Source organism: Geospiza fortis, unplaced genomic scaffold, assembly GCF_000277835.1.
Source record: "Geospiza fortis unplaced genomic scaffold, GeoFor_1.0 scaffold557, whole genome shotgun sequence".
Classification (NCBI taxonomy): domain Eukaryota; kingdom Metazoa; phylum Chordata; class Aves; order Passeriformes; family Thraupidae; genus Geospiza; species Geospiza fortis.
In genome coordinates this window covers 359270-385252 of record NW_005054526.1, presented here as the reverse complement: position 1 = coordinate 385252, position 25983 = coordinate 359270, and positions in this window count along the sequence as shown.

Below are 25983 nucleotides of genomic sequence, written 5' to 3'. Positions count from 1 at the left end.
GAAAGGCCTATGCTCCCTTGGAGAAATGACAAAACCCAGTGCATTAGTATTGTTCTGGCTGAGCAGAGGCCATTGCAGCTGCCCTGCTTCATTCTGAATTCTCTTTCTTGCCATCTATACAAAGGGAAAGATGATGAAAGCATAGCCCAGACCTGCTCCCACAGTCAAGTCAAACATGAGTATGGAAGAAGAGCTTGTCTGATTTTGAATACCTACTGAGAAAGAGATCTGCACATGAAAGTTGGAAAAGACTTGGTCTGGTAGAAATAGATGTAAGTATGTATGTTTGGATGAGGGGATGAGACTAATTAGAAAAGTGAGGGAGGACAGCAAGTGGTGGGATTAGAAACTGAAATTTTTGCCATTGACATTAAACAGCTTCAGACCTACTACTGAATAGTGCTTTCTACCCTTCTTCTGTAGCAAGAAACATCTTAGAATTAGAAAATTATGATACAGTCAGAAGTAATATCTACATTTCAAGGAAATGCAGGAATATGGATATTATTTGTGCATGAGGAGTCATTGTAAAAGAAGGGGAAAAGCTGTACTTGAGTGAAAGATGAACTGTTGAATTTCATGGCATAATCCTTATCAATTGCCTCTACACAGCAGGTTTTCTGCTTTAGTGAAATCCCAAGAGCTGATGAAAAAGGAAGACAGGCTGCCAAAATGAGTGAGGTACTGTCATTGCAGAGTGGTCTGAGTTCCCAGTGCTCAAGCTCACTTGCAAAGCTCAATACCTCAGGCAGGAGTTATTGCTGATGTCTGGTTTTCACTTACAGGTGAACCTCAAAACTCATCTCTCTCTGGTCAGACAACAACAAACCAGTTTACTATTTTTAAAAATATATATCCGGTGTTAACCAAAGTGAAAATAAAATCAAATTCTTTTAAGTCACAAGGCCTTCATGGGAAACCAAAAGACATCAAATGATCTCAAAGTTTATTTTTAATCCTTCACCTCTCCAAGGATGCTATCAGCTGTGATACTTGGGGCCACATCCTCCTCCAGAGGCTAAAACTGCCTCAGACTCAGCTCAGGAAGAAAAGCAAGTGTCTGAAATGCTACCACAGACATAACCATCCTTCAGCTTCACAAAAAACCATGGGGAGAATAGACCACAGGCTCCTCTGCAGCCTTGTCTGTGGCAGTCAGCACTCTGGCCAGCTGAGGCTCATCTTTAGGAGTTTGTAGGCAAGGAGTGTTCCTCTGACAATGCAGCACTGATGCCACGGCGATGGTACCTGGTACCTAGTTGTTTGCCACTGCTGTACTAAGGGATTACCCCAGAAAAAGACTGAGAAATTGGATATGTTGCTTTTGCGTGTTGCCAAGTTGCAGTTTAAGAGAGAAAATGGGTTTGTCTCTCTGCAGATCTCAGCGATGGAGATGAGATACTTCTCCTGGAACGACAGGGAAGTTTTCTCACCACAGCCAACACAATAGAGCTGAGAGGTGTACTGCGGGGGGGAGGGGGGGTGAAGCTGCACCAGGCTTCAATTGCCCTCCTGCTCTTGTTTTGATTCCTCTCCCCTCTTGAGCTCAATGAAATTTATGACAATTTCCTTGTGTACTCAACCCATGGTCACAACATGGCTGGAGTGACTTCCACAGAGAGACACCTTACATGTGACTGCTACTGTCATTGTTTGCTTCACTTCCAGTGCAGATCTGTGCCACACAGATTTGCCCTCTTGCTTCAGATGCACTCAAACCTGTCCATTCCTGTTTGGAAAATAACAGACTGAGCGAAGAAAATGAAGCTTTGTCATAAATCAGGGTTTCCTTCACTTTTTGATACAATACCTACACATGCACAAGCACAAGAAAGATAATTAGAGAGAATGCAAGACTTCAAAAGCAAGTTTTTTATTACTCCTATACCACAGATCTCTTTCAGCTACCTAACTGGTGCTATAAACTAGCTGCAAAAGGGTTCAGCTCACATAACCTTGGCAAAGTCTGCTCTGCCCTGCCCCACATGGCCCTGGGTCCTTGGTGCCATCCTGCAGGGAGAGACAGGATGTGATATCAAACTCATGGGGCAGACAAGTGTCCTGCATATTTTTCTAATTGATGCCAGATATTGGCTGATGGTTTGAAGTATATATGTACTACGTCTTCCACATAATTTTCCTTCCATTGTCATGAGGGCTGTTTTCATTTAAAGTATGTCTTGCTTTGCTATTGTTTAACCCAGTCCTCTGTACTACTACATTTTTCCATGTTAAATCACTTAGGACCATTTTTACTGAAGCATAGGGGGAATCTGGCTTTTTTGCCCCCGTTGCTGGCCGTCAGCTGAGACACAGAGACCTTGCTTTTTAAAGGCAGCAGTAAGAGACAGCAAGTTTGCTGTATAAGTACCTGAGGTACCTTCAAGGACCAGGGACCATAAGTCCTTCTAGGGATGATGAAGCAGGATAACAGCAACACCAAGGCCTCATGTCTCTTAAAGAAAAATCTGTATTTCTTGCCTCATTTCTACAATGGACCTTCAACACCATTGTAAATAATTGCAGCCACTCTTGCATAGGCAGCCCCTTGCTTTTTTGTTCCTGCCCCTTTTTTGTTTCAGAGTCCACGAAAACAGATTCATGTGTGTGGCAGGTGATTCCAAATCAAGAAGCAACCAAATAAATAGTTTCAGAGGTGACCAAAATTCATCTGTTCATAATTCAGGTCAAATACTGTTAGCCAAACAAAGGCAGGTGATAATTTTTAAATGAACTCTGTAAGTATTTTTACGGTGTAAAAATAATAATATTTCATTTGAGATAAAAGTAACACATTTGGTATCTCCAAAGTAAAATTTTCCTTTTTATTACACTTTTCTGGAAAGTAAAACAGCACCCAAACTTGTGTGGTTTGTTTTTTTCTTCCCTCCTTGGCAGCTGAAACATTGTTCAGTCCAAACTTGCATTACTCAGGACTTTCATATTCCTTTCTCACAATTCCTATTGTCTGCTTAACTACTTTCCAATGGATATAATTTCTAACCAAGACATAGGTTTGTCATTACAATAAACAAATATATAAGACAACAAGAAGGGACCATATCAGTTTTTTTTAACTAGTGTGCTTTATCAATCTGTGGGAAAAAAGTGACGAGAAATCAAGAAAGGGAGCACTGACAAAGTTTTAATACATATTTTCACTTGTGAATTATGACTTGATGTTTTCTCTGTAAGGCAATATGAGCTGTGACCCCATTTCTCTTTATCACATTTGCAACCTCATTGACATCTCTGTAAAAGACAGTCTACCAGAGGTACTGCAGGCCCCATGGGTCCCTTCCAAAAGGCCACTGACTGCTTTCATCTTCCCACATAGGGGTTTGCCAAACAGAGGCTCAGGTCTTTAGAAGCTGAAGAGAAGTGAGAATATGAAACCAATGAGAAAAGGAAAAAAAAAAGATGGCAGAAGCTACAGAGAATTACCCTGCCTCATTAGCAATAAACACCTTTTTCTGATCACATCATCTCTACTTGAAAAAGAGAGAGAGAGAACAGGACTGCAACAAGCACATGGGAGGCTATAATCTTTACCTGAACTATTACCAGCTGATATGGAGCTCTCTGAGGGCCTGATAGCTCTCTCACCCTACAGCTGACCTACAAAGCTGTGCCATGGGTCACCTCCCTCAGGCAGCTAGATAGAAATCCTATTCCATTAAATCATCTCAAACATTTTATATCAGAATGTAAACTAGAACAACATTTTTGAGAGAAGTCACAATATTGCAGTCTGAACCTTTATTTAAAATAATTACCAGGAAAACAACAGGCTGAGGTTTAAGTCTTGTTTCTGGCTCATTGAGAAAAGGATCTGAAAACCAGACCTGTGAGACAGGCATATCAAGCTCCAGGCTTTTCATGGAAACCCTGGTGTGCAGACAAGACACCCTGGTGCAAGTGCTACTGTTGAGGGATCCAGCTTTCAGGGTGCTCTGCAATAGACATGGTGCAAAGGTTGCAGGGCATGGTACAGGAAAGGTACAGGCATTCTTCAGCCTAGTGTCTGTGAGGCTGATTACCTTCAAACTATTGTTATTTGTGTGAGGGAAAACAGACTTTGTACACCACTTCTCTTTTCAAGAAAAATGTTTCACTGAAATAACCGGTTTGTGGGTTTTAGCTACCAGAGAGAGAAGCCTGACCCCTTGCCTGCAGTGGTGAGTTGGTCAGAGGCTGTGTGGGTCTGAGCTCCCATGTTTGAACACCTAGGATGCCAGGGTGGAAGTGCAGCTGCAAAGGGAATGTACAGTCCGACCTGCAGTCAGCTACCTCTTGCATTCCTGTACATCAAGAGTTCAGTTTTCAGACCTGCTCTCCAGTCTCTGTGTTCTTTCCTGTGAGGAATAACTGACCTTATGACTCTCGGTCCTGTCCAGGGAGCTGGGAAGCCTCCCAGGAGAGGCACTTCAATTTCCAAATCTGCCAGCCTCCCCCGATGCAAGGTGCTATGTTTAATCTTTAAAGCAGCAGGCAGATGAAGACTCTGGAAATTTCTGCTTTATCTGGAGAGGAATAAATTGGAAGATATTAACGGTCTTAAACTTAACAGTAACACAGATTTGGAGAGCAGGCAGCACGAGCTTATGAAGAAATAATTGATCAGACCACTGCAGTTTCTTGATAGACAGAACAGCAAGCTTAGTGGAACAGAGCAGATGTAAATTAACAGTACAACCTAAATTTGACCTCACTGATGAGAGGTAAACTGGGCACCTGTTTTGTCTCACTGTCTTCAGCAAAAATTTTTAAGAAAATGAAAGCTGCAATCCTCGAAGAAGGAAAGTGATGCAGGAGAATTAGGTATTTTTCTTCTAGATTTTAGATGCACTCATTTCAAATGCATGATGTGATGAAACAGCAATTGCATCAGTTCCACACAGTCCCTCTCCTGGGGCTCTGTGGGCTGGACCTGATTCTGTGTAACCAGTGAATCAACCAAGCACTGCTTTCCTGTACCAGCTTTTCTTTAAATTCTCAGGGAGGAGCTTGGGGTTGCAAATAAACAGTTCAGTTAGTACTGATGAAGAAGAGGTGGAAATGACATGCCACAGCTGTCAACTAATCCTGTTCTATTATGGGATTCTTTCCTTCAGGTTTGGCAGCCCACACTAATCCCATCACTTCTTTGGGGAAGTGCTCTTTGAGCAGAGCATGGCAACCTGCTGAGCAGGATCCGTGGCAGAAACAGCTCACAGCTCCTCTGCCTAAAGCTCTGCATGCAGCAAAGTCACACAGGCTCTGCCACTTCAGGAACAGACATGTGAGAGCAGAGGTCCGTACTGTGTTGGATGAAATATTTTTGGGACTCCTGTTGCAGTCCCCTATTGATCACATTCAGTGAGCAATAGCAGGCAGTGGGGATAACCCAGAGCAGTGCCAGAGGAACAAATGGGCAGCTGGAAGTGGAATCTCATTCTTTGGAAGAAGCTAGCTGGTGGAGGCCTGGGGAAGCTGCATACAATTTGACTTAGTTTCTATCTATCTCGTTAAAAATCTGGCTTGTTGGGGCAAATTTCGTTCTCCCCTTTGATCTTCTTGATGTGGAAAGACCACAAGATGAGGAAGCTTTCAAATAGAGCTATGTAAGACCTGTCTCTCTCCCATCAGGCTGCAGCACCCTGCTCAAGTTACCACTTTTTAAATAAATGGTTCTGCAGCATCATCTGTTTTCAAGTCATCTGAACATTCTGGAATCAGTAAAATCAAAACATCCTAATATTATGTATTTTACTGCAATATTCAGTGCTCATCTGGAGGAAGGTTGAGGAGTTTGTTGAAATGTTTTAAAATAATTAAAGTGTCTTGTCAGAAAAATGCTAAACTATTCTACCGTTCCCCTTCTTTGTGAAGTTCCAGGAAAATCAACCTGATTTCATAGAACTCTTCCATTTTAGTGGAAATGCTTGAAATTTCTTTCTCCAGCTGGACATTTCTATGTCCTAAAAAAAATGTCTGAAACTCTTGTCATAAAACTCCAGAGTAATTGCACTAAGCTTGGAAGCTGGAAGCATCAATTTCAGATGCTTATTTAATGCTTTTGACATAGCCCTTGATAACTTCTTAGAATTTAATTATAGTACATACATAAGAGAAGCAGCTCAAAAAAATGTTATCTGAGACAATAATTCCTGCTCCAGCTGAAGTACAAAGTTTCCTTTGAGGATTAAGAGTTAGCCAACCCAGTCTACCTTTTTATATGTCCAAACCACTAGATCTCACCTGGAATTTTCAATTTCTCCCATATACCTACTCACACATCTTTTCTTCCCTTTTACAGGCTACATCTTGCTCATCTACCTCTTTACCAAGAAAAACCACCAAAGCCACATTCTCAGCAACACTATTCTTAGCTTTTTGTTTCCCCTGTAGGAATTGCACAGTTGATGTTACCATGAAACCAACTCACAAAAACTTATTTGCCAAATCTAACTGCAGCTTGAACCAAGTTTTGAACAAGTTGCATTTGATAGCTACCTTTGTTCAGACAAGCTGCATAATACAAAGTCTGGTATTAAGTTGGTCAAAATGCACACAAAAATGAGAGCCAACGGGAAGCAGTGACATTTAGAGCTCAGTACAAAGCCACATTAGAAGTAGTGAGATTCCAAACATTCATCCCATGTCAGACTGCAGCCACAATTAATTGCAGAAGAAACTCAGAACACAAGTTTCTTATCTTTCTCTTTCATGCTGCGCCACCATCCTTGAAAATGAGCTGGGACACCTATTGCTGTGGAGGGAAAAGCTGTACCACCTGACCTACCAGGAAAAGTCTGAAGTCAGGCTGTCCTCTCTTTCAGTTTGCTCAGTGCAAAATGCTTTGAAATATTTGTGTTGTAGACTCATAGAAGGATACAGCTGAAAATAATTTGAAAAGCTATGGACTTCTCACCACTGCTCTGAGGCAGAATCACCTGCTCCAGTGTCACTTATGTGTCTCTCTATGGTTCTTAAAAACTGGTATCCCATTCCTGCAGTTCACCATCACTACCACCAGAAAGCATTTCCCATATAAAAACCAGAAACTTCTTCACTGCTGTTTACAAATTGCCATTCCCTTACTCCACAGCCGTTCTGCAGCAGCAAGATATTTTTCTTCCATCTTCATTCTCCCATTCTTTCCACTGGAAAGCCCTCAGTCTTCCATCATCAAACATTATTTGCTGCGTCCCATACCACTTCTTTCTGGACTTTTTCCAGTTGCTGCCCAACTTATCTGCTGTTGACACAGCTCCTGAGCTGCTTTGACACAGGCTCAGTGCATCCTTCTAGAGCTCACACTGCTGTCCTTACCGGCACTTTTCCCACATCCTTCTGCAAGTGGAAGATAATGTTGCCTCCCATTCACTTTTGAAACTAACTACACACCCCAGAATACCTTTCCTGCAAACTCCTGCTCCTTTAGCACTTCCCCACCTGTGCCCATTGGTCTAATAGTTTCTGAGAAGGCAGAGCTGTGGACTGTCTATATTTACACCACCATTTATCAGTCCATATCTTTAATTCACTGAGATCCTTTGCATTTCAAAACCCTTCTGAGATATGATCACAGCACTCTAACCTTGGTGTTACCTGCAAATTTGATGAATTGTCTCTACTTCACTAAAATATTGAGTAGGAATGGACGAAAACCAAACTCAGACAAACCTCTCACAACCATCTTCAGTTTTGATCTACCAGTTTCTCAGCCTCCCTGTTGAGTAGGGCAGTTTTCTTGATAATGAATTCACCTACACTTCCCCCCTGATTATAAAAACATAGTCCAGTCTTTCATATCTACCTGTGGTGGGTAGAAATAAAGATGTCACTAATGTGGGATGAGATTTTCTCAATAATAAGACATCATGCCTAATATGAGATAACTGCAAAAATCTGCACCAAAGGAGATACTAACCCAAATGAAGAAATCTCCCATTTAAATGCATTGGTAGCCACTGCTTCCAATTTCCTTCTGGGTTTTAGCACATTTCATCTTTAATAATTCCATGGACACAAGCGCTAAGGTACTCACACAGTTCTTCCTCACAGCAAGGGAGAGAGCCAAAAACCAAGCAAGGGGAAAGTAAAATGTCAAGAAGAGTTAAGATATCCCCTAACCACTGTAGTAAAGTCTAGAGAATAATCTTTGGGGTAAGCAGCTACAGTTGTTTTATATTTGCGTTGTAAGTAGCATTTCTGGTTCAGTTTGGGCTTTTGCATTGTGCCAGGTGTCTGTGTCTCCCACAACTGTTCATCCCTAATTTCACATTACAACTTCTTCAAATAGGTTATTCCCTGAAGCACTAAACACAATTAAAAACATTAGAAGATCAGTACATATTTCTAGGATAATCTTCTGATATTGCTCCACTGGTTGTCTTAACTCTAGCTCTTCCTCATAATATTCTTTTTGTTTGTGTAAAATCTGACAATAATGAATTTTAAAATTATATAATTATTATTTGCAATTGTCTTGAAGATCATTGCTTCTACAATAGTAATTGAAACTATTTATGAACATTCCCTTGGAGTGAAAACTACACAAAACCTAAGGCTACAAACATGTGATGTTTCTATGATTAATTTCTTTTTTGTAACATATTTTTGATGTCACTTGGCTTCTGGTCAGTAACAGGTTATAGTGCTGGCCAGGCTGGCTCCTGAATGCTGCACAGGTGCTCCAAGCAGCTACTCCCCAGCCACCAAGCAATCCAGATAAGATGCTCAGGCAGACTTAGTCCCCCTGCATAGTGTTGCCATGGGTAAATTTCAGTACTCATTTACCCATTCACAAGATTTACCCATTCTTGCTGTCTGCACTGCAGTGTTCACCCATTTCCCACAGTGAAGACTGGGTAAGATGAGGGAGTCAGTCTGTCCTTCCCATTTACACACCACTGATCATTGTCCCAAAGGCTTTACAGTCTACTTTGAAGAAAGGCATGAAAGAGCATAAACAAACAGGGGAAGGACAAATGGAGATCAAAGGCATCCAAGGCAATGAAGATAAGATTGAGTAATGATACATGTCTGCCCTTGCTCAATTCAATGGTTTTAAATCATCTGAAAATCAGCTGACCTTTGAACAGATTCAGGTATAATCACATTATGTGTGGTTTGATTTTGCTATGTTTAATCAGATTTTTCTTTTTCCTCAGAGGTGTCCCAGCAGAAGTAATTCTGACTGGAAACTACCTGGCCAAAGCTTTTGACCTAGTTCAGAAACATAAGTCAAAACAGCACAGGGAAATTCAAGGGAGGTGGAAAGAAATGAGCCATGAGGTGCCAACTCGAGGAAAGAAGGGAACAGTCACAGAGATCACATGAGGAGCTGGTGGTCTAAGATACTTGGAGATGTGGGGATGCAAATCCAATCACATTTTGTTGAAAAAGCAAATCTCGTGGCTGGGCTTCTTAGCTGCAGGATGGCAGAATTACCTTTTTTTTTTTCTACCAGGGACATATACAGACAAACTAGAGGTATTAAAGAGACTGTGTCTTTGAATATTGTGTCTGACAGCACAGTACAAGAGTAAGAAGCCTGAGGAAGATTGCACCATGAATTTGAAAGTCCAGCGCTACAAGGAGCCCACAGAGCTGTGCATAGCTCTAATGAATAACAAGCTGGAGACAAGGGAAGCTAGGAACTTAGAAAACCCATTGCATTATCCTATCTGCTGTGACCCGCTATTTAATAAAATTAAGATTTAACTTTTTCTGTAGTTTCATGTAGATAACTAACACCATCTAATATAGATTCAGCTCAACAAAGCTCTACTATCCTGTCTTGCTGTGAAAATATATTATTCTAAGTGCTTGACTTCATTATTATGGCAGATAGATCACCACTGTTACAGTACCTTTTTATGTATGATGCACAAACCATTGCTTCCCTGCTCTCTTTGCTATCCTTTTTCAGTTTCTCCATCAGGCAGAGGGTAACAAGAAACCCTGCTGTTGTAATTTACTCTGCTCAGTATGCTATTTTGCTTAAATATTTTTCTTTCATATGCTGTCCCAAAAAATACATAAATATGAGAATATTACTGTGGTTGAAAAATCAAGCTATTTAGGTAATGTCAAATTGGCCGACATTCAGCATTCTTCAATTACCCCCCTTGTACATATGCATCCTGGCATAGCCTTTAATTAACGTGATCTTACCCTTTTTTTCTTGTGAAAACATGTCATTAAGTACCCAGGGTGAGTGAGGACCCAGTTCAGACCATTCTACCTTCTCCATAATGATTAACAGGCTTATTTTCTATAATGCCCAAAACCCTGCTCTGAAGACAGACTAATTAATTTCTGCCTGTTTTCTCCCATGCCACTACAATACGTGAGTGCTTCAGAAACAACGTGTTCATTTTCAAGGCAGCCTGGGGAGATGGGCAAGGGGTAAGGAGGTGTGGGAAGAAATAATTTTCACTTTACAAGAAGCAAGCCAAGACTGTGGTCCTCAGTGGGGGGCATACACAAAGACAGTCCCTCCTATCCCACCCCAGACTGGAAAAGCATAAACCACCCACCCAAGCTGAAGCACAGTGATGGGCTCCATGGGGACAGCACACACTTCAGCTGCTGGCAGAGAAATCAGCATGGGCCACTGCAAGTCCCAGGGCATGTGGCCCCACCGAGCCGCTCCAAGGGTTGAAGCAAGCTGCAGGAGAGGGTGTCCACCAGGATTTATGTGCACAGGATCTGTGCCCAAAAACAGCCAAGTGTTTTGGCTGAAGATTTCCAGCAAAATCAGCTTGAGTCAGAGATCTGGGGAGGAAGTGCTCAACACAGGGTATCACACTTTGTCAGAATCTGATGATCAGAAGCACCTGATAACCTCAACAATAAGCTGTAACCCTTGTAATGGAAAAAAAAGTAGCATGTCTGGCCATATCAAAAAATGAGATTGATTTTGACACTCTGACAACACAGTTAGATTGCTGTTTATTGCACATCACTTTTGTGTACCCACATAACCCATTAGCAGAGCTGTCAGCAGCTAAAATACAGCTACGTTTACATACCAGCTTGAGGAGATGGACTGGGTGGTCTTGCCTGCTCGGGGCTGCAGATGGGCTGGTACTGCTCTGGCCATGGCCACCCCTAACAAGGGCCACCTCTACTTTGACTAAAACCGGGCACAGCCACCAGGGTCACTTTAACATACAGAATCACAGAATGGGTCAGGTGGGAAGGGACCACATCTTGTCCAGCCTCCCTGCTCAAGCTCCGAGCACATGGCACAGGATTGTTTCCAGGCAGTTCTTGAATATTTCCAGTGAGGCAGATGCCACACCCTCTCTGGGCAATCTGCTCCACAGCGTGGCCACCTGCACTGTAAAGAAGTTCTCCGTCACGTTCAGGCCACCAGTTTCTGCCCAATGCTCCTTGTTCTATTGTTTGGCACCACGGAGAAAAGCCTGGCCCATCCTCTTGGCACCCTCCCTTCAGATCCTTGTACATATTGTGGAGTCCCACCTCAGTCATCTCTTCTTGAGGCTGAACAGGCCCAGCTCCCCCTGCCATTCCTCATAAGAGAGATGCTCCAGACCCTGCATCATCTCTGTAGCCTCTGCTTGACCTGCTCCAGGAGCTCCATGTCTCTGTTGTCCTGAGGAACTTGTCCCAGAACTGGACACAGCACTCCAGGTGTCCATCTCTCCAACTTGCCAAGATCCTTCTGAAGGGCCACACAGCACTTCAGGGTATCAGCCACTCTTCTGAGCTCTGTGTCCTCTGAATTTGCTGAGGAGGCGTCTGCCCCTTCATCCAAGTCATGGATGAAGAAGTTAAACAGTACAGCACTGAACACCTCTAGGGTGACACTAGAGGGACACCACTAGGGACAGGCCTCCAGCTAGACCCTGTGACACTGATTGTAACCTTCTGGGATCTGTTGTTCAGCCAGTTCTTGATCCACCCCACTGTCCACTCATCCTGCCTGCATTCCTGAGTTTGTCTATGAGGATGTTGTGAGAGAAGCCATCAAAGCCTTGGCTGAAGTCGAGATAAACACTATCACTGCTCTCCACTAACCCAGCCAGGTGGCTGTTACAGCACAGAGGGCAATCAGGCTGCTCAAATATGTCTTACTTTCAGTGAACATGTGCATATGAATCCATGTGCACTGAAAAACCATCTTGCAAGGATACATACAGTTTAGGGCCACATCAGCACCAGAGGCCTTTGATGAAGAAACCAGTCTGTTGGAGTTCAAAGGACTCCACTTTAATCATGACAGGTGAGTAAAATAATATATTCATTTGTCCAGTCAGTGGGGAGGTGCAACTGTGAGGACTGTGAGCATAAAAGACCCTGGGAGCCATCGTGTGTTTAAGGTCACAGCCTGTCACAATCAGACTCCCTTGGCATGGTGTCATTACTAAAAAGCAATAACAGTCAGAGACATGACTGAGCCAGAGCACAAATCATTTTCTGAACCACTGACATGAGAATTTTACTCAGCTACCATGAACAGAACAGACATAGCCAGATCTGAAACACAACAGCTAAAAAAAGATTTTCAAAAAACACATACATGGAAAGCTGGCAGCTCAGGCACACCAGTCATCACCAGAGCCAGATATATGTGTCAGATCTGTGCCAGTAAGTGCTGCAGGTGAAGGCTTTCCTACCGAATCTGAGAGGCCTTACAGTGAATCACATGAAAAACCTGCACCAAATGACATTAATTCTCTGCTGCAGCATGCATGCCTTCAAAGGCATCACAGTGCTGCACCACCACTGCCACTTTTTGCTCTGATAGCCAAAGCCTAGAAAGCCTCTGCAACAAACCTTCATATGTCCATCCCTCAGAAACCTCCATGATCACTTTCTTTGAGTTAGTGGCAGTCACCCCTCTTTTGCAGCCCCTCTCCAGGCAAAGAAAGCACCTTGAAGACATACTGTATTTACTCTTACAGGGAACAGCATAGGCTTCAGACACTGTTCCTCCTCTCTTCTTGAAGCATCAGTGAAGCAGTGTTATGTCCTTCTCAGTATCAGGAGAAAGTCAGATAATCCTAAAATTCAAAAATGGGCTTGTAGGGCTGAGTTCAAAACCAAGATTAGATGATTTTCTAAGCCAAAGCCAGGAACAATTCCTGGAGTTCACCCCTTTTGCTTGACACTTGTCACAGTGGCGGATAGACAGAAGTTTTCATTGCTTCCTTGGTATCAGTGTGAAATTTAACACATCCATAATTACAGCACTCTGAGTGGCAATCCCACGCTATTTAAAGAAGAATGCAAAATCCTAATCTCTGCAGGACCATACTAGCTCATGGCCAACAGCCCTGGGAATAGCACACAACACCCTTTGAGACACAGGTAAGACAAACTGTTCCACATTACAGCAAATACCAGCATAATTTAATCTTGCTCTCAAATGAGCCACATGAGTGGCATTCATTTGGAGGAATTAATGTAAATTCTTATATTCAAACACCAAGCCAATCCATTTGCAAATCTTACCCCACTTTGCTAGCTAGCTAGCAGGTGACTGCTTTTGACTCTTAGCAACCACAGGCTGTGCAAAAAAAAAATTATTTTTCTGAATATTCTCATAGTATGCAATAATTTTAAACCTAAAGAGGAAGCAGAGGCTTTCTTTAGTAAGATCTTTCTGCCAAACTCTCTGAACACATGTCCCTTTAAAGCCGGCTTTGACAAAATATTACATATATATATTTATATATATAAAGTGACACCAAAATTTCAGTAAAACCTTCTAGCTCTGTTTTTATGAGCTGAGAACAAAGAAAGTTACATTTTGGAGGAAAGGAGAGTAGCAAACCATGGCTACCAATATTGAAATGACAAAAACGTCTGAGAGAATTCCAGATGTCAGCCATGTGTTATGGTTTAATAGTTCAGCTCTGAGTCACAAGCACAAAAACCTGTTATGAAACACATGCCTGCCTGCATATGTGTGTGTGCACAAAACAGTGTGGGCTAAAAAAGGAAAAGTCATAATTTGGAGGGCATTAATAGCACTGGAGAAAAGCAGTTAATCTGAGCTGAGGTGGGAGGAAAATAGCACAGTTTGTCCTATGCCATGGACCAAGGGTGTGATGATTTATAGTTTCAACATTTACAAACTGAAGTTACAACTGAAGAGAGATTAAACACCCACTTGACAAGCGTGTGTAATCCTTTCAAATCCTGAAAGTCCAATCACAGCCTGTGTCTTGAATAATCACTAGCCTAAATCCCGCACACCCCTGACATGTGAAAATCATGAAAGTTCAAGTAATTTCTAGCCCAGATCTTTCAAATAGTAGCATTTATACTGTGATTTATTAGGTCCTTTTGGCTTTTTTTTTTCTCACATAAAAGGAACAAATATCTGTGGCACCAGTTCTTGCAAGAGATATCACATGCCTCATCATTTCTGGCAAAGAAACACAATCATTTATTGCTCCGTGAGCTCTTGGTGTCCATGGGCAGGCACCCCTCACTGGTTGATTTCAGCTCTCCCTGCCTCTGGGTGCTGGGCCTGCAGGGGACCCAGCAAGGAAGATATTCCCTCTCTGCCATCCTCCAGCTTGGCTACCTGACCAAAGCACGGACCTGCATGCAAGCAGAATGATGTCCTTTAGCTCACTCATTCTTGACTCCTGGCTCAGAAACAAATGTAAAAAATAGGTTATCTGCTGCTGTGGAATGCAACAGGTCCGTCTGGACTGGCCCAGCTTAGATGTTTAGAAATAATGGCCAATCCAGAACTGAGCTCACTCGGACACAGTCCGAGACAGCGGGGTTTGTTATCATTCTTTCTATTCTATTCTTAGCTCAGCAAGCTTCGGAAAAGCTCTCCTGCTTTTTCTTTTTAGTAGATATAATGTAGTATATATATATATCATAAAATAATAAATCAAGCCTTCTGATCATGGAGTTAAGGATCTCGTCTCTTCCTTCACCCAAAAACCCTTGTGACCACCGTCACACTCCCACACACTGCCATCAGCCTGCTCTCTCCCTCGCTGTCTCCCTCCACCTGGGTGAACTTCCAGGGGCACAGCTTCAGGAGCTTTGGGATCTGAGCCAGCTGCTCTCAGGGAATTTGCACAGCTGTGCAATCCATAAGGACCTGCAGACTGTCTGTCACCCCAAGAATTACACCCTGAACATCCACAGGCAATTGCACACTGCAGGTTTTCATGGCCATAGGAAATGCCATTTGTGTTTGGCTGTGCTCCTGGCAGGCCTGTGCTCCCACACAGCTAGATGGGTACATGCAAGCCTGAGCCAGGCAGGCCAGCACACCGAGGGCACACACGTGTGGAACGCAGTAACCGCATGCTAGGCGTGCACAAATAGGCACACGCTTTTATGAAAATTACACCTTTAAAGCTATGTGTAAATAACCCATATTAGAGGACTTTAATGACTCTGAAAGGACAAGTGGCCTTGTGGCAGTGAAGTGGCTCAAGCAAAATCACTTCAGAGCAGTTCATGTTGCAGACTGGAGAATGGGAGGAAGAGGAGCAAACTTCAGCTGTAGGACACAGAGCAAGGTGGTCCTTGGAAGGGGGCTGAAGGCTGCCTGCTCTCTGGGACCACCCAGACACACTTATCTGCTGCTCCAGGCAGTCATCAGATTAAAGAAATTGAAATTATGCTGGTTCTGTCTCTGGTTTTGTCTTGAAAAGCAAGACACAGACACTACTTGATAAGTGCCTGTGTGCTAAGATCGTACCAAAGGTTTTGGTCTGCCTCAAGGATGCTGCAAAGAGGACAATCCTCTGCTTGGGAGTTCACAAGAGCCTTTTATATTTCCTCAAACCTCGCTCCACTGTAAAAGAGAGATTTGGGGACAGGAAAGGATGGAGGTCAAGCCATACTGTAAAAAAAGCCTAAGCAACAACTGTCAAACACATTTGTGCTCCAGTCGTAGTGAATTAAGATGTCACACGGGAGTTTGGACAGGTGCAGTGTCCCCAGGCCTAGCAATGGCATCCCTGCCTGGAGAGCTGACCCTCACTTACCCTGCTGTTCTTTCCTGGCCGGGCGCCCAGCAGGGAGGATCCCGTGGGGCAGCATCCGGCTGGCACCGGGCACTTCCTTGGGCAGAAACCTCTGCCCGCTGCTCCCTGGGTGGCTGTGGGCTCAGGGCAGGCACTTGCTGCCAGCAACACCTCATCACAGAGATAGCACTGCTCTCCTGGGTGCCAGCAGAGAACGCAGCTTCTCACAGCAAGGCCAGCACAGCCCTGAACCACTTGCAACACAAGCTGCGAGCAAGGGGTGCTCGTGATACCCTTCTTCCAACATTACAAACACTGCACATGAACCTGGCCCTAACTTTGACAGCTCCTACTGAAAATCCCCAGACAAAAGCCTCTCCCTGCCCTGCTGCTGTTTGTAGGGGCTGCAATGCCAAGGTATGCTCCAACAACAAGGGCAAGAGGTGTTTGGCTCTGTGGGCACAACTTGATCAAAAGGCAGGTTTTCAAACATATATCATAAAGCAACAGCATTTACATAAATTTTTGTCTGCATTGTGATGCAGTGGAGAATGGGGCTGGTGGGGGTAAAGCAGAGAGGGAATGAGCAGATGAGCAGAATGAGCTGCACTGGAAGAAGATGGAAATAGACATAACAAGACTTTAAAAATTTTATTTAAAAGGACAGAAATGTCACAGGAGAGGGTCATCAGCAAAAGCAGTCTGCTGCCTTAGAGGGATAAAGATTGTAGACTGGGGCCACAGGCAAGGTCTCATGGGTGTCAAAGAGCCACACTGAGTGTGCTCAGGACACGGGGCATTGGAACTTTCCTCAGCCATGGCCAAACAGACCCTCCAAAAGGTGAGGCTGGGTGCACACCCCAACAGCTGCTCCAGTGTGGGACAAAGCTGCAGTTTGGGAGTATTTACCTCCATCCCCTGGGAGCAATTTTTGCAAGAGGTCTTTGATGACATAGTCTATCCAAATGTGCATTGACCTCCCGCTGTTGCTTCTGGAATTTGTCATTTTTTTGGATGATAATTTTTCATAAAGTTCTACCCACTTCAGTAATACTGCCATGGAAATTTAAAAATAAATAAAACAAAACAAAACAAAACTAAACTAAACTAAAATAAAATAAAATGCAGTAGCACACTTGTTCACCATGGTCTACATGGTCCACATCCATGTTAGAATAGCTCCATCTCGTGGAAATCAGCAGCGGCAGTAGGAGAAAACAATGATCTGGAAGAAAACTGCAGGAAAATGCTGGCAACTTGCTGCTTGGCCACATGTGCAAGCAGCGGCTTTGGTTCCCATCCACAGGGGTTTTCCTAGTCCAAATTTTCCCGGAATTTCAGCTGGAGCTGTAGGTTAGAAAAAAGCAAAAAATACCTATTTGCAAATCCAGCATTACTGGCATATTTTATTGGATTTTTGACATATAACTGCAATATTTACACAGTTACTGTATGATCATGTCCAGAGCTCAGGGGCTGTGGGGTGGCTTTAAGCTCTGCCACCCAGAGTTCCACCTCAGACTGTCTCCCAGAGGGACCCCCTCGCCTCCATCACTCCCTGCTTCCCTCAAGAAATTTTCAGCTGCATCTGCACCTCAGCACCTTTTTCTCATCCCTGTCATGTAGCTTTTTTTACTTGTCTGTATCACTTGTCTGTACCCTGTGTGTGCACGTGTTAAACAAAGGGAACATCTGCACTGCAGAACTCAAACACATTTCTGTCTTTAAGGACTTTCCAGTTTGGATAAGAAATTTGTGAGGTTACATTTGAAAATAATAATTACTCCCTCATTCCTAATGTACTGTTGGATTTATTCGTTTATCCAGACTCTAAGATTTACACTCAGATTAAAAAGTCACTTAAAACTGTCCTTTAAAAGTCTGTTTAACCTATATCCCGAAGGACAAGAAGTGAATTTCAGATTGAAGTAGGTGTCCTTTTGGTTTTGCACTGTTACCACCATTTAGAATCATCTAAGTGATGACAAAATCTTTCAGGCCTAGGAGGTCCAACAAACATCCCATAAACTACATCAACAAGTCGCCAGCACAGATCACTGAACACAGATGCAACAACCTCCTCAGGTGAAACTGCACTCACCTGCAGGGTGCACAAGCACTTAAATAATGCTAGGGAGAGGGATTACCCTGAGGAGAACTCTTCATTGTCCTCTCATGCCCAGGGAACCCCACGGTGCCCATTCAGCACATGGGCATGAGAGATGGAGCTGCAGGCAAGCACAGCAGCAGGCACTGCAGGGATTCCACACAGCTGGCCAGGCTGAGGTCCAGGCTGACAGCAGTTTAGAAACAGGACCTTGAAAAGAGAGGCCATGGAAAAAAGGCTGTTAACTGAAAATCTAGGCAAAGTCATGGTTGAGTCTCACGGCTAGATTTTCCCCTGGCAGCAGGCAGCCAACTAAACCTGTTACAAACTGCAGCTCCCCAAGGTCCTGCTCACTCCACAGTGCTGGGTATGACTCCTGCAAGATTGGGTCTATAGCAATTGCTGCTTAGGTATCTGAAAGAGAGAAGAAGAAAAAGGTCAAACTAAACACAAGGATAATATGAAGGCAAATTTTGGAAATCTCATCAAGACTGTAGGAGTTTTCCCTTCTGTCATTGTTCACCCCACTGTCCTATTCTAGAGTTATTTCCACTTGTCTGTAAAACAGCCAATTTGTACAGTCCTATAGCCCACACCCAGTCATTTAATCAAACCAGGCAAACCCCACCCAGGGCAGGCTTACCACTCACAAACAGCAGCACCCTGAAAGACACTGCCGTTTCTATCACACCAACACAACATCTGAAGCTTCCTCTTTGTTCATTAAAATGGAGTGCCAGTGCCCAGCCCCCAGTGCTCCTTTAAGACCCGCTCTTCTGTGACCGAAGGACAATACACACCCCACGGCGCAGTGCGGGCTAACAGAGACACGAGTCTGCCCCAGGCAGCGCAGCTCGGATCAGCACAGCAGCGGGACAAACTACAGACCGCACACCTTCTGAGAACTCTTCTTTAAACACGGTTTTGTCCCCACAAGAGGAGGGGGGTGGCTCTGACCAGGCAGAGAACGCCGCACGAGAGGGGATGGGAGCTGCACTGCCGACAGCCCACAGATGCTGCGGACAATGTTAGCTGGAGGAAAGGGTCAATCGTTCTCAGCTGTCAACAGCAAAATAAGCAACAAGTTAAATTAGAGCAAGGAAATACAGCTACACCAAGAGGAAAAAGCCTGTAATTGACAGCAAGTGTGATAGGCAATGGGGCACACTGGCAGAGAAAGCGCTATCGGCCAGCGCCATCCCAGTGAGACTTTGGTGTCGCTGCCCGCGGGAGGATGGAGCCCAGCCACCGCTCCCTTCCCCTTTGCTAGGCAGATTAGCCGTCCCAGGCCTTCCCTGCTATGGGAGGGGCTGACCAGCTGCTCCCAGCCACCCCAGGAGAGCACAGAGAGCTGGCTACAGCCTCTTGAGAATTCCACTCCTTTCTTTGAAGTTATTGCAGAAAAGCAAGAGAGGGCTTTGGATTGCTTCTGGCATTCCTTTGGAGGAAGTTAGTATTTTGGAGATATGGTAATATGCAAAGAACTAACACTCAGACAATCTGCAGTGTGAAGCTCTGATGTGCTTTCTCTGATGGAAATAAAACCTTGCCAAAGACTGAGTTGCCAGGTGAAACCCTGTCAAAAGACGAATGACCAGCTGCAGACTATTACACCTGGCCATGCTGTATGACATCCATCCAGAGATTTTTCAGGGGGCTGAGGAGCAAACCGGGATCTGACAAACTCTCCAGTTCTAAACATTTGGCAAATTCTTCTCCTTGCACAGAGTTTTGGAAACAGGCACTAGGTATTTGGTGTATATATATGAAAAGCAAACCATATGAAAGTTGACATTGGAGCAGACAGGATTTCAGGAGCGAGTATCTGATGGGAGAAACAACCCAGGTCATCGGTTACTTCTGAGGCCAGTGGGCAGAGGAGTCACATCTGACTAGCTCTGCACAAATGGAACCACTCTTCCCATTCCCTCATCTCTAGTGTGGCTGAGTTAAAAGAATTTACCCTTTCAAAACCATCTAATAGAAAAGCTTATTAGCAGCACCCAACTGCAGGCTCAATGCCCAGCAGCTGCAAGAACTAAATCCTGAATTTTAGCAAAGAGGTTGCTTTGGTCTCCCATCAGCAAATCAGATCAGCTGATGAATCACACTTGGCAAGAAAGGCAAGACCCCTGTGAGCCCCATCTCTGACACATGGAAAGGACAAAGGAAGAAATGTTATGCTGTGGCAAAATGTATTTATTTTGACATATTCCTGGATGGAGAATGCATTCCACATCCTTAGATCACATTAGTAGCTACCTGGCAGTTGGATGGATGATCATCAGGCAAAGACCATCAGTGTCAAAGATAAGAATTTGGTAATATGAATGGGGGAGAAAGAGGAGGGAAACTTGAGAAAATAATTGAAGCAATCAAAACACTGCTGAAACATCACTTCATGTTCCCAAACTATCTGGCTGAGCATGACCTATGGATTTTTTGTGTTACTGCAGCACTTTCAGTTTCTCCCATTATTCTTACACAGCCTGAGCAGAGCACAACGCTCCTGCATTTCAGCAGGTGGAAGAGGAGAGGTGGCTCTCACCTGCCTACACAGTCTCACCAGTGGCCACTCTGACCTGAAGGGTCACAGAAACCCTCTCACAGACAGGATGTGGCTGGAACATTCCAAACACACTTTGGATGCAGGTATGGCTCCTCACCAGCCTTTCTTCCTTGAAAGCAGCCAGGTTTCTCTCTTATCTTCCTGGAGCTCTATATACAACAATGCATGTCGCTTAGCAACAGGGCTTCCTTTTAGGATGCTCTTTTGTAATTTCAAAGCCTCCATGCCAGAAGTTCTTTAAATAGTCTGAACTCACACCACCTTCCCCAGTTTGGCTCTTTTCCTTTATCTCCGCCTGGTTTCCTTCCATTGCAAGGTTTATACCTATGTCCAGCCAAACCAAAACCAACAGAAATGCAACTTCCAGTGATCAGTCCAGCTCCTCTGTGTAAGGGCTAAGAACTTCCTTTTCCTCAAAGCCACCCAACAACCAATAGAGACCAGTAAGGCAAAAGGAAGCTTACAAGCACTTTAATTCTGGTTTTTTTCTTGCTACTCAAGTCATAACTGTTCCAATTACAAGGTTTTTCTATTGCTTGCTTAAAATCAGGGATTTAAGACTAGTGAAGACCAGTTTGTCAGATTCTGTATTGTTTTAAGAGAAGAATAATGGCTGGTTACTAATCATTGAAATTTGCATTTTATCTTGGCTTTATAGTGCCTTTACAGTACTATAAAGTACTCACTCCCATGGGAACCAAGAACACTGAGTATTTTGCTTGCTTAGTATGGAACAGAGGCTGATTTTTGAGACAGAGAAAAATCTTATAACTGTTTCAAAGAGTAACAGGGAGCTCCAGCACTGAGGTCCTCAAGACTCCTTCTAAATTTTTGAAAACTCACAAGCTGCTCAAGGAGGGTAACACAGCAGCAGTAGCTACACAGAAGCAGAGTCTGCAGGGAGCACATAGGAGATATTCCCCCTTTAAAGAAGAAACATGGATTAACACAACACCAGTAATTAATCTGTTGCTAATTAAACTTGTCAGCAATTTCCTTCCTACTAAGTGCCTTTGTCCTTTTAGTCTTCATTTGATAGGACTTCACACAGTTCCACTTGCCCCAGCCATGGCAAATTCAGCTTTCTGGCCACCAGCAGGGCTCAGGGTGAAGGCACACAGCCAGGAAGCCCTGTGTCCCCTGCCCTCTACAGTCATCACCTGAAAGGTTGTTCATCCTGTTCATCAGCTAAAAAATAGCTTTGCTAACTCCTCTGAAGCCAGGGGTTCCAGGGCATGGAGCAATAGTAGCACCCTGGCTAAGCACCTGCACCATCAGTCCTGCTGGAAGTCACCACAAATAAAATCCACTAGAGAACAATCCAGCAGTGGAGAGGCCACCAGAGGAGGGCTCCCTTTTTTCTGTTTGGAATATTTCTACACACAGTACTCACATCATGTCCATGGTCACACTGTCCCTTTCTTCCAATGGGAATCCAGGTCACGGTCTGTGCAAGTGGTTTCTTACGTAATAAAAATTTTGGATGGAGCTGTGGTGTGTCTTCAGCAGCAGCCTCAGCCATCAGTCCCAGAGTAAGAAGCTGGCGGTTTGGTCACCTGCCAAGGAGTGGTGGCAACCAGAGCAGGAGGAATCCCTGGGGCAGGGGCAATGCTGCAGCTTGGTCCCTGGCTAGCCAAAAGATCCGCTGGGCAAGCTGACGCCCAGCTGGGAGGGCACCACAGGTGCGGTCCTGCAGCTCTTGTGCCACTTGTGTCCCTACCACCCCCAAGGGCAAGCGAAGGGACATTGCTCATGTGCCCAGAGCGCGGGCTGCAGAGCACATCTGGCTGCTATCTCCTGCCCTTGTTTAGGATTTCAGAAAGATCAATTGCTGCAGCATGGAACAAAGTTTCACACAATCTGGTAAAGTCTGACACGTTTTACAGCAGCTGTTTCTTTCTGACAGTGATTTATCCTCTTGCTTCCTCACTTTGGTTTAGGCTTTTCCTTAGAGCGCAGCCTGCAGCCTGAGCCTGCAGCACCTGCTGCACTGGCAGCAAAGCCCATGCAGGTTTTCCTGCTGGGAAATGCAGGTTTGAGTTAGACCAGGTGGTCCTGGCCCTCCCCAGCTGCCTTGCTTCACCCTTTGTGGTACCATGCAGGGTGTCACAGCAGGGGAATAGTCACAGCCTAAATCCCACAGCTCCAAGGCAAATCCTGAGTTCTTAACATCCAGCATTCAAACATTTGGATTCCTAGCTCATTTGTAATATCAAAGAAAACAACAAATGAGGAAAATCTTGAAATCCATACTTGAAGGAAATAGCTGGAAACTATTTTAATCCTTTGATCCTGTATAGGATTTACAGGTAATTTGGAAGACTTGCTGTACTGGGTTGCCAGTCCCTTTCTCTTGAGAGCTCGGGAAGACACAGACATCAACAGGATTTATCTTTTAAAAAAGAGAGAATTAGCATCTTATAGGGATTCTGAAGGTACTAAAGTCTTTTTAATATATATTCACAACTCAGTGCACTTTGGTGGCTTTTTTTAAAATTTCTGATTGATTCTCACTTATTCCTACAGTTACTACACATAATTTTCAGGTTCATTTAACCTGCAGCATCCCTCAGGACCTGGGTTTTTTGGAGGTGTGGCACTCAGTGACCTGGCTGGGACCCCTTCCTGACACAGGGGCCAGGCAATGCCTGAGCCGAGGGACATGCCAGCCCCTCACTGCCACAGTCCCTGCTAGCAGTGACGCTCCATCCCTGATGGGCCTTAGGTGAGGGAAGATCCATCACCTGTGGGCAGACACTGTGTGTGACTCAGTGCGTTCTGGTGGCTTTTGTGAGCTGTTCTCCTGTCTAGTTCGGGATTCCAGTTCAGGATAGGGAACCTGGGGTGTACCACCCTCTCTGGAGGACGGTCTGACTGCAGGGCAGGCTAACTGGGGTGCCACTGGAGGGGCAGAGTGCAGGAAGGGTGTGCTCAGCCCTCTGCAGCATGCAGCAGCTCGCAAGCATTCAGTGGCAACTACTGAGGTCAATTATTACTGCTGGCATTTGCATGCTCCTAAATTTTCCCCAGCACCAATAGTGGAAAGAGTTTCAACCAAGCACAGAGGAACTTTAATTAGGAGCAGCAACTTACTCTTGAGGGCACTGTCCCAGCAGCTCCAGTGACCTGACAGCCACCCTGAATGCACTGATGGAGAAAAAATCTACCCAGCTCTTGGGAGCAGCAAACACCAGCATGCAGGAGAGGAGCAGAACTGAGCGTGGGAAGTGAACCAGCCTGAACCAGCCCTGGCTGTGGCTGTCACAGAGGATCTGCAACCTGCCTGAGCCCATGGTGGGTATCCATAGCAAAGCCCCCTGCCAAAATCAAAACCCACTCCCACTAGCTGTTACCGTAAATTCTTACCCCTCTCCATTTTGCTTTAAAAGCACAAAGATCTAAATTAATCTGATAGGCACACATAATGAATAGTTTAAATATCCCTAATTATTAGTCAGTTTTACTGAGCTCAGCAATTACTTCAGCACATGGTCAAGAAGAGGAACTTCAGTCCCCCAATACTAATTGCATAATGAATTCTTCATTATCCAAAGTTTGCTGTTTTGGGAGCCTCAGTACAAGATGTAAAGCTACTAGGAAGTGTCCAAAGGAGGGTAACAAAAATGGTGAAGGGCCTTGAGGGGAAGCCATATGAGGAGCAGCAGGGGTCACTTGGTCTGTTCAGCCTGGAGGAGACTGAGGGAGACACCATTGCAGTCACAACTTCCTCCTGAGGGGAAGAGGAGGGGCAGGCACTGATCTCTTATCTCTGGCAAGCAGTGACAGGACCTGAGGGAATGGCCTGGAGTTGTGTCAGGGGGGTTTAGGTTGGATTTTAGGAAAAGGTTCTTCACCCAGAGGGTGTCTGGGCACTGAAACAGGCTCCCCAGGGAAGTGGTCACAGCACCAGCCTGAGAGAGTTCAACAAGTGTTTGGAAAACACTGTCAGGCACAGGGTGTGATCCTTGGGACTGGCCAAGAGTTGGGCTTTAAGGTCCTTGTGAATCACTTTTCATTCAGGTTATTCTCTGGTTCTATGAAATTGAGTTGGGCCCTAGAACTCATTATTTGAATAATATATCTTCCCATTTTCTCAAGAGTCCCACTCCTTCCCCCAGCCCACTTCCAAAAAACAAACCAAACCAAACAAACAGCAACAACAAACAACAAAGAAAACCACCCAAAATTTACTAAAACCAAAAACATCTCTGGAGTTATTCCTGCTTTCTTATATGACACATGAGCTCCATGATGCATAATAATAGGCTTCACTGCACTGCAGCATGAGACAGGATTTGCTTTGCCTGATGCCCTTCTTGATTCAGAGGACTTTTCTTCTAAAATACTTCATTAATTTTAAATTTGAGGGGTTTGGTATGGATGGTCTGAGGAAGCATCTATGCCACCAGGGCTCACAGTCTGCAAAAAAATAGCTCATGGGGTGCAAGTGTGAGTCCAAGCTGCTTCACCCCAGGAAAGCACAGCAGGGATCACCAGGTGGAGAGGTTTGACCCTGGCTGGATTCCAGGCATCCATCACTCCCCTCCAGCAGCTGGACAGGGAGAGAAAATATAACAAAGGTTCATGAGCTGACATAAGGACAAGAGAGATCACTCAACAAATACCATTACTGCCTAAACAGATTGAACATGGGGACATTTAGTAAATTTATTATCAACTAAATCAGAGCAGGATAAGGAGAAGTAAAATAAATCTTAAAAACGTCTTCGCCCCACCACTCACTCCTTCTCAGACTCTGTTTCCTCCCCCTCAATGGCACAGGGAGTGGGGTTATGGTCAGTTCATCACAGATTGTTCTTGCAGCTGCTCAGGGAGGGGAGTCCTTCCCCTGCTCCAGCATGGGATTCCTCCCACAGGAGACACTTCTCCAACATGAGCCCAACCCACAGACACAGTTCTTCATGAACTGCTCCACTGTGGGTCGCCCACAGGGTCACAAGTCCTACCAGGACCCTGCTCCAGCATGGGCTCCTCTCTCCATTGGTCTGGAGGTCCCTGTCAGGACCTTGCTCCAGCCCAGGCCTCCCACAGGTTCACAGCCTTGTCTCATGCATCCACCTGCTCTGGCCTGGGTCTCCTCCAGGGACTGCAGGTGGATCTCTGCATCCTCTGGGACCTCCATGGCTGCATGGCCACAGCTTCCTCACCATGGTCTCACCACACACCTCCTGTTCCTCCTTCACCAACCTTGATGTCTGCAGGGCTGCTCTTCTCACATATTGTCACCCTGCTCTTCTCTGGCTGCAATTACATTTGTAGAGTAACTTCTTTTTCTTTCTTAAATCTGTTATCACAGAGCCATTTCCAATTGGCTCAGC